Below are 15,030 nucleotides of genomic sequence, written 5' to 3'. Positions count from 1 at the left end.
TGTACTTAAAAATCATAAAAATAGTACATCTACATGCGAAAAATCTAGTTATGATGATGTTGGCTGACTTTTAGTGTGAGATTTCTTTCTTTTTCTGCTACCACGGTCTGTATTCCCAACGACAAGATCCCCAGTCGTAGTACCATTCATTATTTTGAGTAGTATTATTAAAAAATAGATAAGTTGTACACAAAAAAAACACTTAATCTGGCAATGACAAATAAACAGCAGTATGTCCACAAGGGACAAGGACATACTTCTGTTTGTCTACCGCCAATAGGCATACAGCACATAGAAAGTTTAAAGTATTTTTCTCATATAAGTTACAGAATTCGGGCCCAGATGTATAGTGTCCCAGGCGAGGGGTGTTTAAAGCAGCGTTTACACGATGCAAGGTTTTTAACAATTTACAAAAAGCACAAATGTTTGTAGAACGTCAGAAGTGTACATCTTAGTGTACACTATAGAAATCAAAATATCAGAGACCTCTGAAAGCGTTTTGGAATTAATAATTTTTAGATTTATCCATGGTTTTATTTGGTTGCTTTTTGATTTTTCTTTTTTTCTAACAAAATACGCAATTCGTCACTTAACGTATGATATAAAATATTTGCACCACGTTAACAATCTCTGTGGTATCCATAGTTCTTGCACAATAACTTGACTAGTGTAAACATACAATTTTAAAATGTTCAATTGCAAGTACTTGCAATCAAGTATTTGGGCAAACAAGATTTGCATCGTATAAACGCCGCTTAACCGTTCGAATTATACAGGGTGTTTCAAAACAAATGCGAAAAACTTTAGGGGGTGATTCCTTGTTCAAAATAAAGGGTAGTTTGCTTTATAAACGTTGGGTCAAAAGTCAACCATTAGGGAGATATCGCGGTACAAAGATGGCGGAAAAATAATGTTTTTATTTTTTATCTTGAAAACGAAAAGAGATAGACTAATGAAATTTTATCGAAGCATTACTGTTATGAAAACACACTTTCAGGTAATTTTGTTACTTTTTAAAATGAGTGGAAGGGGTTGAAATAAACTACCCTATCATTCTTGTTAACGAAATTTAAAGAAAAATCTTATCAAACACATGCAAATGCTTTAATTTGGATAGTTTAGTTTATTTAGAAACTTTTTTACCTCTTGTGTTTTTTTGATAAAACTCACCGATTGGAAATTAAAAAATAAAATGTAAAGCATTATATGTCAGGACAAAAAACATTTTTAGATTAAGAATCTCGTGATAATAACGATAATAATAATCATCTAGATAATAACGTATTGCAGTAGAGTAATGTCAAATAAAATAATATTAGGAAAATCCTATCCTAAAAAGTAACAGCGGCCGACTAGATTTTTTCCTAAAAAAATTACAGCAGCCCACTAGATTCTTTATCAGAAAATGTTTTTTGTGCTGACATGTAATGCTTTACATTTTATTTTTTAATTTCAAATCGGTGAGTTTTATCAAAAAAATACAAGAGATAAAAAAGTTTCTAAACAAACTAAACTATCCAAATTAATTTTTTTGCATGTGTTTGATAAGATTTTTCTTTAAATTTCGTTAACAAGAATGATAGGGGTAGTTTATTTTAACCCCTTCCACTAATTTTAAAAAAGTGAAAAAATTAACAGAAAGTGTGTTTTCATAACAGTAATGCTTCCATAAAATTTTATTAGTCTATCTCTTTTCGTTTTCAAGATAAAAAATAAAAACATTATTTTTCCGCCATCTTTGTACCGCAATATCTCCCTAATGGTTGACTTTTGACCCAACGTTTATGAAGCAAACTACCCTTTATTTTGAATAAGGAATCACCCCCTGAAGTTTTTCGCATTTGTTTTGAAACACCCTGTATATACATTTTCGCTTGGCAGTAAAATAATACCGTATGATCGAGAAAAAACGGCGTCAGCGTTGGCTATGAAATGAAGATCGCTGTCATTTTATATGTAAATTTATATGGGAAATGTCATCGATCGTCATTTCCCAGCCAACTAGACGCCGTTTTTTTTTCGATCGTACGGTATTTTGGCAATACATGTAAATTTTTTATCCGAGTGAGGCACCCCTCGGTCCCAGGTCTCTTGGTAAGAATCGATACTAGCAGCCGTCCTTAAGATATTTGGTATCGAAATAATCAATTCATTATTTCATAATTGACCAAAATTAAACATCTATTAGATTGAAATAATAAATTTGAAAACGTGTTTGCTTCAAATGTTCAGCTGAAACTGTTGTTATCATAATTTTTTCCAGAAAAAAATATCATTTTACATTGACACGATTCTTATTTTAGTATTTGATGGTCTTTTTTGTTATCCATTATTTTATGAAACATGGCAACATTTCTTTTGCCTTTTTAAAATCCAAGGATGTCTAGTACTCCTCTATTTAAGTAAACATTAGCGGTGCCGCCACTTATTATTTAATCGTCTCCTTCGCGTACGATGTAAACGAGTTTTACAGTATTTTTACTATTTCCCGTATTTTTGCTGCTATTATTATTATTGTGCCGTGGGCGTTGTCACATGTAAAAGGTAATTTTGGTATTAAAACGGAGCCGCTGCCCACACTGCGGCAGGACGCGTGGGATCACGCCGACACTTAGCAGGAGTGGAATTCCTGTCTAATGGGAAACCGTACGACAACGTTTATATTATTATTTCTCGATCTCGACCATCTGTTTGTTAATCTGGACGAGGATTTTGTTTTGAACGGTTTGTCACATCATCAAGTGACTGCGGCCAACTACCTATTCTATTACTAATGCTCATTATTTTCTAAAAAATATTATATTGGAATCTACTCGGGAATCTACATTATATTTATACTCAGAGATGGGCAAACACCGGGTATATTGAAGTTTGGGTAAATATCCGATATTTTTTATTGGAAAATTTATTTTCCAATTGTGAGATATGGATGTAATCTTTCCAGCTCTTTCGGTTGTCAATTTGTTTCTTTTTTTTATGATGAATGAAAGAAAATGTTTTAAATTATCTTTCTGTTTCTGCCGACGAAACTGGAGCAGTTAAAATTCTTATAGCAACTTTTATGTTGTTCCACACAGTCCTTTCCACCAAGAAATTGGAGATGTAGAATGTAGAGGGACTGCAACTCCATAAGACGTTTTTGGTCCGTAATTTGTATCTTGACCGGTAATTCGCTAAATATGTCATAATCCAAGAGAATCAACCTTCATATCCGTGGCTACTTTATAAATAAACTCCATTGTATCAATTTCTTGCTCTGGGGTGAGGTTTGAACCCTGATTTAATGGGTCAAGTAATCCAGCTGCAAAATGGGGTGACTTTAAAGCCACGCTCTTTTGTTTTGGCATATGACGTCAAAATGTGAGCTTCTTTTGAATTGAAATCTAATCTGTGTACCTGAAAAACCATAAATCGACATATTACTCAATTATTTATGAAATTTAGTATTTTCATCCCCTAGTCTTTATAAAGTCAGTTTTTAGTTTCGTTATTTTTGTCAAATAAACTAAAAAGCAAATCTGTGTATCCGAAAATCCATAAATCGGCTAGATAGAAAAAATAATAGTCAAATAGATAATAAAATAGACACCACTTATTTGCAACAAAAATAGGTAAAATTGCATTTTATTTTAGTAATAAAAATAATTGAGTAGGAAGCTTACCTGAATCACACAAATTCTTCTCAACCAACTCACAAATACTGCACAATAGCCTTAATTCTATCCAAAAAATAAATCACAACGCCGCGCCGCGCCGGCGCCGGCAGTTCAATTTAGGTAGAATCATAAGCGTTATAATATAATCGTTAGATGAATAAGCGAATTTTACAAGGGCAAGCGCTTTAGAATGGGAATATATTGGGTATATACCAGGCATATATCCACAATATCCCCTAATGGATATATTCCCTACACCTTCTGGGTATATACCAGGTAGATACCCAAATTTCTTTATTATACCACATTGAGTATTTGCTCACCTCCTTCATCACTGTTTATACTAGGTTAACTAGGAATAGCATGCGTACTTTGGTAGATCATATTCTAAATTGTAGGTTGTATGGGAGGGGGCTGTTAATCACCGCAAGCTTACACATCGATTGTGTCCTCCTTTCTAGGGCTACAAGTCATCATACAGTTTCAGGGCTTTGACAAAAGCCAGTATCTGAGACTGTTTTACAGAGGTCAGTTCTCCATCTCCGATATCAGTCGTACTAAAGTTTATGATACGAATGGTTGCCGTCTCGGCGCACTCAGTGATGAGGTGTTTTGGTGTTTTCTCATTTTCCCCATATAATCTGCATTTGTCGTTGTTTTTTAGCTTTACTCTACTGAGGTGTTCATTCCAGTGGCCTGTTAAAAACCTCGTTATAATCTGAAAATTGTTGTTACTTCCAGGTTCTTGAGTTCTGCTTTAAGTTGGTTTCCATTTGGGAAGCAGAACAGTTCTGGTTCAGTTAGTGAAGTGTTTGCTTCTTTTCTATCTTTGTTTTTTCATTACCTTCTGTCCGGGCTGGCACCGAAGTGGGAAGACTATTTTCTTTGCGTAATTTGTTCAGCTTCTTTAGGCATTCTTTGACCACCTTCGAATTGATGGTTACTGAGTTGATCTTAAGGCTGATAAGGATAAGATGGTTATTTCTTGTTTCCGATAGTTTCTATCTAAGATAAGTTGTTATTAAGGAGACGTTAACTGAAATCTTTACTTAGATAAGTTGTACGCATTTTTCGACAGCGTGGATTTCTATCTGAAGGATACCGTGGTAGGTGCCCATTGGTTTGGAGTATTTAGTTTTCGGCCAAATATTCCTGTCCTTTTTCCTGCTTTGGTTTTGGAAGTATCAGTATATCACCACATAGATCATATTCTAGGTCAATATAAGTAAATTTTTAGGATGATGTTTTTTTAACCGCCTAGAAGTTTGCAACAAATGCAATTGTTTTCTATTATGAAGTTATCGAAAAAATTAGATTCGTAATGTTTTAAATATTATATTTAAAAACGTGACGTTTTTAAACATTACATTATTAATTGTTTTATATTTGTTTTAAACTTTTTAAAACTCTGGCGTGGTTGTTCTCTTTTTCAATAAAAAAAATCAGTAAGATCTTTTTCTTTCAACTATAATAAAAAGACTAATACAAAAGGAATAAAAACAAAGTAATAACTTCGATCTAATATTGTCCAGAAAGAAAACATTAAATTCATTATAAAATAGAAGAAAAGTACCAAACTCTCATAACAGAAATATGGTACTTAATCGCTTGATCCTACTGTACTACAATTCGTAGGAGGTAGGAGTGCCATCAGGTTCTCTAAAAATCGAAATAAGTTCTGCCGTCTTATCGTTATTCAACCTACTTCGTAATTTTGAACGCATCTACACTATTTATAAAACGGAGTTTAAAACAAGTGATTTAAACAGGTTAACTTATTAATTTTAATAATACATTTTGTTACACACGCTTAATAGCTTTCTAGCTAAAAATGCACTTTATTTGCTTACACTACAAAACAGTTTTATATTGAGCAATAATTGTTGATTTTATTAATTTACGATGAAACACTTAAAGCAGCTTGTAAAAAAATAAGTATGTAAGCTATATCGTTGTTTTAAGTTTTAACATTTTCATTATAAATAATTCCGAGAGTATGTAACTCATTATATTTGTAATTTTGTTTTAATTTGTGATTTTGGAAAAGCGTCCGGAAAACCTAACCGCAAAAACAATTTAACTTAGTAAAGTATTTTACAGTTATAGTTGAATTAATTTCTCAGTTACTGTGTTGAATATTTTAGTCTCTACGATGCTAGAGCTATACTTACTCTACTTAACCTGAAAAATTTATGTTTTTTTGGTTTATATTTTGTTTATTGGGGGTATTTGCGTCCTATAAAAGTTCATAAATAAATTTATAGTTTCTTTTTTGCGACGTCCGGATTTTGACCGGTTTTCAGAGTTCATTTGTCCGGAATTTCCAAAATCCTTTATGGAAACTCTTTAAGATAGATTAGTTTGAAACACGTTTGTTAATCAATTTTATCTTTATAATTTGTTTTTTAGAAATAAATACCGTATGATCGTAATAAATGTCCATATAATTTTACATAATTACATTAACATTTCCCATATAATTTTACATAAAAAAATGACAGCAATCTTCATTTCATAGCCATCGCTGACGCCATCTTTTTTTCGATCATATTGTATAATAACCGGAATCGACGACTCGTCCATGTACTTGGCAAAATTTGTTATTCGCATACAGGGTCCGGCAATAACGCGTCGGCCACTGTAGCTCCTAGAATAAACAACTTAGAAATTTTGTATAAGTGCAAAGCTAAAGTATGTTTAAAGAAGATTTTTTCATATACAGGGTCCGACAATAGTGCGTCAGGCATATGTAGCTGCTAGAATAAAAAACTTTAGTTTAAAAAACTTGAAAATATTTTAAGTTCTACAGGGTGGCTCAAAAAAGTGTTAGTGGATCGGGATGATTTTTTTTTAAATAGAATACTCCACTGTATATTATTGCATTTTTGGTTTCCTTTCTGATCACTTTACATAATTCTAAGATATTAAATATGTTTTGGTAGTTTCAGAGATATTAATAAATAAATAAATAACAAGAAATATCCTAAAAAATAAACTATACATTACATACTATACGTTACATGCTTTAGGTTTGCACTTATACAACATTTCTAAATTGTTTATTATAGGAGCTACAGATGCCGGACGCACTCACGCCGGACCCTGTATGCCAATAACAAATGTTTGCCAAGTACACGAGTACTCTGATCCAGGCTTAATATTATTATAATATAAAACTATGTGTATATGCAGCCAACTAGATTATTATTCTAAAATATTTTTTTTATCCATAATATGTAGCGATAGCCCCCTCTTTCGTAGATATACTCCTAGTTCATTATAGACAGTATATTTTTTTTATATAAATTTTATTAATGAAATTATTACAATATTATTGGTAATTTGTATCTATAAGCATATCCGAAACGCCAAGCTTAGCCTCGAAACATTTTTATTAATTAACTTCTTATGCCGGTCGCGTATTAACCACGATATTTCACAACAATCAACAATAAAAACATGAATAGGCGCATACCGAAACAGTCGTCTGATGTCCGGTGCGGGACACGCGACAGGCATCCGTAATGACGACGCGGAGAACGCATTGCAACAGCGACAGGGAGGGTGTGATCTAAATGAGGATCAGCAGGAAACTCCACCTACTTTATTTCGCATTTTAAACTTGAAGTTGGAAATTTATGGCATACTCGAAATTCGCGAGTTTTGAGTATGCGATAGGTATACGGGGTGGTAATTGGCAAAGGTAGTGTAAAATTTTTGTCAAGAAAAAATCAAAATTAATAATTTTCAAAAATGGTTTGGTTTTAAACTCAGAATCACCAAAAAACTAATTGTACAAATATTTTTCTATAAAGGTTCGTCTACATACCGAGTGCGTCTCAAAAGTGGCTCACCTCTATAACTTTTTTTTTCAGATTACAGAACGAGATTTGGTATATGACATAATTAGGATTGATGGACGTATCCAATTGTTTTCGGTCACTTCATGTTTCACCGGAAATGACTACAACTTTTGATTTTTAAATGGCACCCTCGGTATTTTGTTGCTATATTCGATAGAAAATGATACTCTGAATATAACGACATATCATATGTCAACTTTTGACATTTTCGAATATGGTTTATTTGAAATTATAATATGCGGTTCATAATGACAATTTGACTCGAAATACCAAGTGTGTGATATCAAATTATTCGTAAAAAAATGCTTTTTTCCAAATATGCTAATAAGCCACGCTCGTTCATTAAAAAAATTGAGATATAATTAAAAATACCATTTGGACATCTTTTAACCAGCCAGGACAAAACACGGAAAACATTAGATGAACAAATCTATTTTTGAAGGCTTCTTGATTAATAATTCACACTCTAGATTAAGATTTAAAATACAATTTTGTTTTAAGCGAAAATGTCAAAAGTTGACATATGATGTGTCATTCTATTCAGAGTGTCATTTTCTATCGAATAAATTAAAAAATACCAAAGGTGCAATTTACAAATCAAAAGTTGTAGTCATTTCCGGGGAAACAGGAAGTGGCCGAAAAGAATTGAATGCGTCAATCAATCCTAATTTATGTCGTATACTAACATACCAAATCTCGTTTTTTTTTATCTGAAAAAATAAAAAGTTATCGAGGTGAGCCACTTTTGAGGAGTAACCGGTATAGTGCGCCTCGAAATAAAAGATAAATCGGTAATATTACTACGATCGATACTTGATTTAAGCAAGAACAAACTTCTGATTGTCATAGGGTTTTTAAAATACCCTCTATAGGATAATATAAATTTTTCTTCACAGATTTATTCTGCCATCCTTAATCTTAGGAAAAAACGTATTTTTAAAAAGTATTAATAAAGCCACTCTAGTTTTTAACCAGTTTTCGGACATAGTGTTCTTAACCAAATTTTAGTAAATAAGAAATAGAATGACAACACCGCATAAGGACTAATTTTATAAGAACCGGAGGAACTATGCTCCCATCCTATCAAGGACCTACATAAGTTGGCGCAGGGTACACGGATAGCAGAATGGGTGCAGACATAGAAAGGGGTCAAATACAATAGGTCTCACAGGTCGCAGTGTTCTACAACTTCTGTATAAAACTTTTTTCCATGTATTTGTCAACAATAGCGATATTGGACTTCCTCGCACTAATGGACCACCCTGTAAATTAACCGTCTATTTTAAAATCCATGGTAAAATGAATTTGTATTGGGTGTTATCTCATTTAAAAATATTGCGTGCCGCTATCTTTACCTAAAAACGACTTTAATAGGCAGGTATTGCCGATTAAAATATTAAGTACCGATCGTTTTATAAAATGGAAGGGGGTGCGATTAAAATGACGATCAACAGGAAATTCCGCCTACTTGATTTTTATTTTTAACTTATATCGAAGCTGAAAATTTGCGGCACCGACAAACCCCAGCCTAGAATGAATCAATATTCTTTGAAAAATATAGGCCACCTGGTTTTATTGTAACGGAAGTCCTAAAATTTAGTCAAGTATCCAAATAATTCGACTATTTTTAGATATGACATTTATTCACTATTTTAATTTATTTGCATCAATCTTATTTAATTAGACATTATATGTATATTTTATAATCATCGAAGTAATTTCAGATAATTAGATCGTTTTATTTGTCAATTTGTTTAACTTTTATTTAAGCTCAGATCAGATAAATGTGATAATGATTATTAAAAGTGTTATATTACATAAATCAAGTCTTAGTATTTTTAGACAAAAAGATAAGTAAGTAAAAATCCCTAATATCTATTTAAAAATTAGTTTATAACATGTTTATAATATTATGTACCGTTTTTTAACAGAGATTCCCAGGAGGATTAGCGCGAAGTATTCAGATTTGACGAATCACTATTATTCCTAGAAATGCCTTAAATATCAAAAATTTGATCAATGAAAAACCAGTCAGTTTCCGGTTGAAAATCAAGCATACAAACGTAATCAAAACTGGCGAAATTGTGTAATTCAAACTTTTAAAATCTACAAAAAAAGTAATGTTTATTATACAAGGTGTGTCAAAAACGAACGAATGGGAAAACTATATTACCTATTGATTATTGAAAAAAGTTTATGTGGAAACATAACAAAAAATTGGCGCCGGGAGGCACGTATAGCCGCCCATACTAAAATATATTAATAAAAAGTTGGTAGGCAGTTCTTTTAGTTTCAAAGTAAAGGAATTTTTCCAATTTTGGTGCCCTATTATTTCCCCTATCCGCCAACTGGGGTCGCGTCCGATGGGAGTTTGGAGTTCTCCACACGGATTTTCTCAAAAACAGACTACGGAAACACGGAATATCTCAAAAACTGCGACTTTGACTGATTTTGATGTTATTACAAATTTTGTTGCAAATATTATTCCTAATCTTAAATTGAAAACCGCGTTTCGCTAGCTACTGTAATTTTGGAGTTACGATTTTTTAAAATTTTTAACCACCTCCCGTACCCCCTTACCAACCCCCCACCCCCACAAAAGACTAATGGCCAGGTTCTCGGATGCCACAGTATTTTTGTGCCAAATTTGGTTAAAATCGGTTTAGCGGTTTTTGAGTTATCGTGTTCCAGACGGACAGACAGACAGACACCATGAAAATATTTTGTATTTAGGTCATTTATGACCCAAATCACTAATTTTGAGTGAAATTAAGGAGTGAGGTCGGCTAAAAATTCATTTTAATATATATTATGCGACAAAGATGCGTACAGATATAGAATGTAGTGTAATATTGAAAAGTATCATATATAAAAGTTTTTTGGAGTTAGTATTAATATAAATGATTTTAAAATAGACTTGTTAAAAACTAGAAATTTCACGTCACAAAAGTATTAATTTTTGCGAAGTGATTACCACATTAATATAATTTTAACACCTAAGTATTAAAGTAAAGCATCAGTTTTCCACCTAAGCACAAAAGTACAAAAATAATCTAAAACTGACATTAAGTGTCAAATTCAACGAATATACCCCTTGTTGCTCGACACTTATATATTAGGGTGTCCGTTATTTCCCAAGTTGATTTTTTTGCTGCCGCCCTCTGAAGTTTTAGTTTTTGGTTTAAAAAAAGTATCCAACGTAACCAAGCTCTTAATTTTTAATTTAAACCGTGCCGGAATCATGATACTTTTTCCCATTTAAATAACATGGGATCTCCAAAGCAAATGAACCTACAGCTTCACGACAAAGACATATTCTAATACAAAATCGCTCTACAAAAAAGGTCTCTTTGGTTTTTCCATAAAAGCATCCCTTTAAAAGTTATTCGCGGTCAAAGTTATGCACATAGTTTATAATCAAATTTTTCATCATTCACTGCAAATTTTAATTGTGCCTTTTGATATTGACTAAAAAATGATCTAGAGCCCTACTTTTTTCAATAAAACAATATTTCTTTACCAACTTTAATATGGAAAACTAATATTGCACTTATAAAACTAATATTGATCAATTGATCAAAACTATAATTTAAGGTTATTGTTTCATTGTCTTTCAGTGTTCGAAAATATGTGTGTCAATTAAAAAGAATGAACAAATTTCGAGTGGTTTTTATCTTAAATATTACTTGTGTAGAATTAATTAAAATTAATTTAATTAATTAATAATTTAATTTAATTAATTAACAACTTAATCTAATTAATTAATAATTTTATTCAATTAATTAATAATTTTATTTAATTAATTAATAATTTAATTAATTAATAATTGAAGTTAATTAATTAATTAATACTTTAATTTAGTTAATTAATTAAATTAAATTAATTAATGAATAATTTAATTAATTGATAATTTACTTTACTTTTTGTTGGCGAAACTGTATATTTGACATTACAGGCGACGTTTGACCAAGTTTGACATTGTTTAAAAAATAATTTGTGAACGTGGTTAGATTGAAGAGCCCAGGGGAAAAACTTGATAAGCGCCAATTTCTTAATTTTAAGATTTTACAATATTATAGTAGGTCTAACTGGTGCCTAAAAAATGTATAGATTCTGCAGGGTTAATAAGTTGTTAAATCCTATAATGTATGCCTAGTAAAAATATAGAATACACGGCAAGCACCTGTTATATATATATTTTCAAATGAAGGGTCCAGGGAAAAAACATTATCATGTTTTTTCCCTGGACCCTTCATTTGAAAAAATAGCATGTTTGAAAAAATTGTATTCAGAGTAAGAGTGTACGTTTTATGCCTCACCTGTAATTATCAAACGTACAGCCACGCTAAAAAGTATCAATTTTACTCGTAATAAAAAAATATAAATAGTGTTTTTCGAGGTGTATTTATTTTTTTGTCTCTCTAATAAAGCCTTTAAGAACTGACAAGGTACACGATTTTTTTACATTACACAGTACTACTGGAACTTGAACTTGGTACAACTGGTTGACAGTGACAATAGGATTTTAAAACATCAATTGAATCAATACAGTAAAATTGTTAATTCACGCTTGAATAACAAAAAAAGTCCCTAAATATAATACAATAAAAATTAAAACTATTCTAGTAGACAGGTTCAAGATGTGGCCCGTCCTGACCTCAAATCTATTTTGGTTTCTTATAAAAACACCAAATGTGTCTATTATTTCGACTCGAGTCACTAAACGCACCTAATACCGTTAACTGGAAGCACTGCCTCGAAATTTTCCGAATTTGGTATAATTAGAAATAAATAATAATACCTAAAGACATACTAGATTTCGTTTTTCTAATTTCCCTTAAAGGTCTTTTAAAAAATAGATATTTCGATCGCCGTCACGTATCCATGTTTGAACTATCAGATTTCAGATAATCAAAATAACAATTATTTATTGACTTGCTTCATTACAAATAGCAAACATACACGTAAAATTTATAACATAAAACACGCAAAAAAAACAATCACATTTCTGTAGTGTCGATCCTCTGGTTATACTGTACTCAGTGCTTCAGAATCTGAAATTTATTTTTTAGTATCAGAATATATTTTGGGTTTTGCCTTTCTATAATATCCATTTCTCGTTCTTCCTTTTCATCGTCATGTTCAATAGTTAATTCGTCATCTTCGTTCAAAGTCTTGCATGAGCTGTTGCAATCTTTCTTGGAGAGTACATCTAAAAAATAATACTTATTTAATAAAAAAGGCGATTATTCACTTTTTTATCACAATTTGCTCATTTTCAATTAAAACAAATTAGTAAAATAACTTACCTTGTTCGACATTATAAAATTATTGATGTAACAATAGTATCACAAACGGTCGCGCGAGGACTGACACTCCGCATATGAGTATAAAAAGATACTAACTACCCTAAACGATGTGCAAACTTACACTTCTCATAAAATATGCAGAGACAGGAAGATACTAAGCGGCGCAACATCTGATGTTTCCAGAAGTAAGAAGTTTCGAATTATCGGGAAAAATAGGTATCTGCGACGTCCGGAGGGTTAATATCAATGACCTCTAAATAAAGTAGACCCGGCATTTCATTCATAAAAAGAAAAAGATCAGAATCAGACATTCGTTTCTTGTTCTATGCGAGTGGGAACAAGACCGGCTGATCGCAGTCATGAAGGATTCCCGAGAGAATGGCAACGCTGTTCAGAGATCTTGAGAATGTGTGTCAGTGGCGTAGTTACTTTGATTGTAATATATAATTATTTAATATTATATTCTCGTAAATATGATTTTTGGATACGATATATTGTTGTGCTAGATGGCTCTTCAAATTTTGAAACGACTACTTCTATACTCCAATCACTTCTATACGAAAATAACTAATTGAAATTATGATATGCACATTTCCATAGTAATGTCTGTAAATTGCTCCAGTAGTAATATAATCCATCAAGCGTTCAATGAATACGAGCCGAAGACGACTTTTATAAAACATTTATGTGAATTAATGGTATTATTTTGATTGAAGCAACGGTGAAAAATGAGAATATTTTAAAACTGTCGTGACAAATTGCAATTTAATATTAGGTATAAAAATATTACTATTTATAACAACAATAATAAAGATCTTTGTTAAACTAAAGAAAATTTCTAAAATATTTACTTATTTCTGGATCAGTTTCTTCGCGGATAATCGGGACCTTGTACTGAATAAATAATTAACTACCTATTCAATAAAACATATTAAACAAAGACGCCATTTATCTTTTAAACTATATATATTTTTTTTAGTCTTAATAAACAAAACAAAAAATACATTCCTCTATTACAAAAATTATACTATCAAAAAAAAACGGCGTCAAAAATGACAATCGGTGATAATTTTGGCAAGGTGATATGTCATGACCCCTACTCTTGTTTATTTTTTAATGACACTTACTGGCAGTAGTACGCCTTAAGGTTGTATTTGATTTTTAAATGGTGTAATATAAATTCGAAAATTTTTTTTGGATATCGATTTGTGTTTCTGGAAATGTTCTATCCTTTTATAATTTTTCTATAATCAGTATTAGTTTTTGACAAATTTTATGTCAATTTTTAATAAATGACATCTAGAAATAGACCTCGCCAAAATTATATTCGATTGATATTCCTAGCAGTCTTTGACGCCGTTTTTTTTTCGATCATACGGTATTTAGTATGTAATATCCATTATATAAATCTATTTTGATTTTACACTTAAAAATCATCTTTAATAACTAAAAATCCTAATAACAATCAGTATGTTCGAAAAAAAAGGCGTTCAGTTGGCTTAGAAATGAACATCGATGACATTCCCCATATACGCCGTTTTTTTTTCGATCATATGGTATATCACTATTGAACATTTTTCGTAATTGTGACATCTTTAATTTTTTTATATATTTTTTCAACAAATTAATATTCGCATTTGTATACTTGGTTTTGATAATATTTAAATATTATGTTCAAGATATTCAATAAAACCAAACGTGACGAAACTAACTTAATGTAATGGTTCATTACTTATAACGGGATATTCCAAAACTGTGTGATTTACTAATATTTCCAAAGATTTTTTCCTATTTTACCTTTCGGCACCGCACTGATGTAACATAGCCTTACTCACCTTCGAAATCAAACTTCTAGGTTTAAATCGTCTCTATTTTTGCAAATTAAGCAAGTTCGCACCATTGTCTTATAGTTTCTGAATAAAATCACTAGAAATAATACCACAAAACACTAAAATATCTGGAAATCACCTCATAAAACATTTCGAAAAACCACAACACATTGGCAACGCCGTAAAGCAATTTATGAACGAATTCGAACTGGATGTTTTGTTGGCTGCCTGAATTTAGGAGTAAAGATAGTAAAATGCGTACGTTTTCAGTATCAGCTGGCGTTGCGACGTTGTCGATTGTTTTATGTTAAATTTCTTAAAATCTAAAAATTATAATTACAGAAGATTTAAATAACGGCTAATGCTGATTGGG

The 15,030-nt window shown here is 31.4% G+C and overlaps 1 protein-coding gene across 2 annotated transcripts in view; it reads left to right on the top strand.

The window, feature by feature from the left end:
• Positions 1 to 15,030, top strand: part of LOC115890528 (GTPase-activating protein) — a 57,027-nt gene that overhangs the window by 25,708 nt on the left and 16,289 nt on the right. The gene's annotated exons all lie outside the window — the stretch shown is intronic.

Source organism: Sitophilus oryzae, unplaced genomic scaffold (assembly GCF_002938485.1).
Source record: "Sitophilus oryzae breed Bouriz unplaced genomic scaffold, Soryzae_2.0 scaffold_882_pilon_pilon, whole genome shotgun sequence".
Lineage (NCBI taxonomy): Eukaryota > Metazoa > Arthropoda > Insecta > Coleoptera > Curculionidae > Sitophilus > Sitophilus oryzae.
This window is presented reverse-complemented; position numbering and strand designations above follow the sequence as displayed.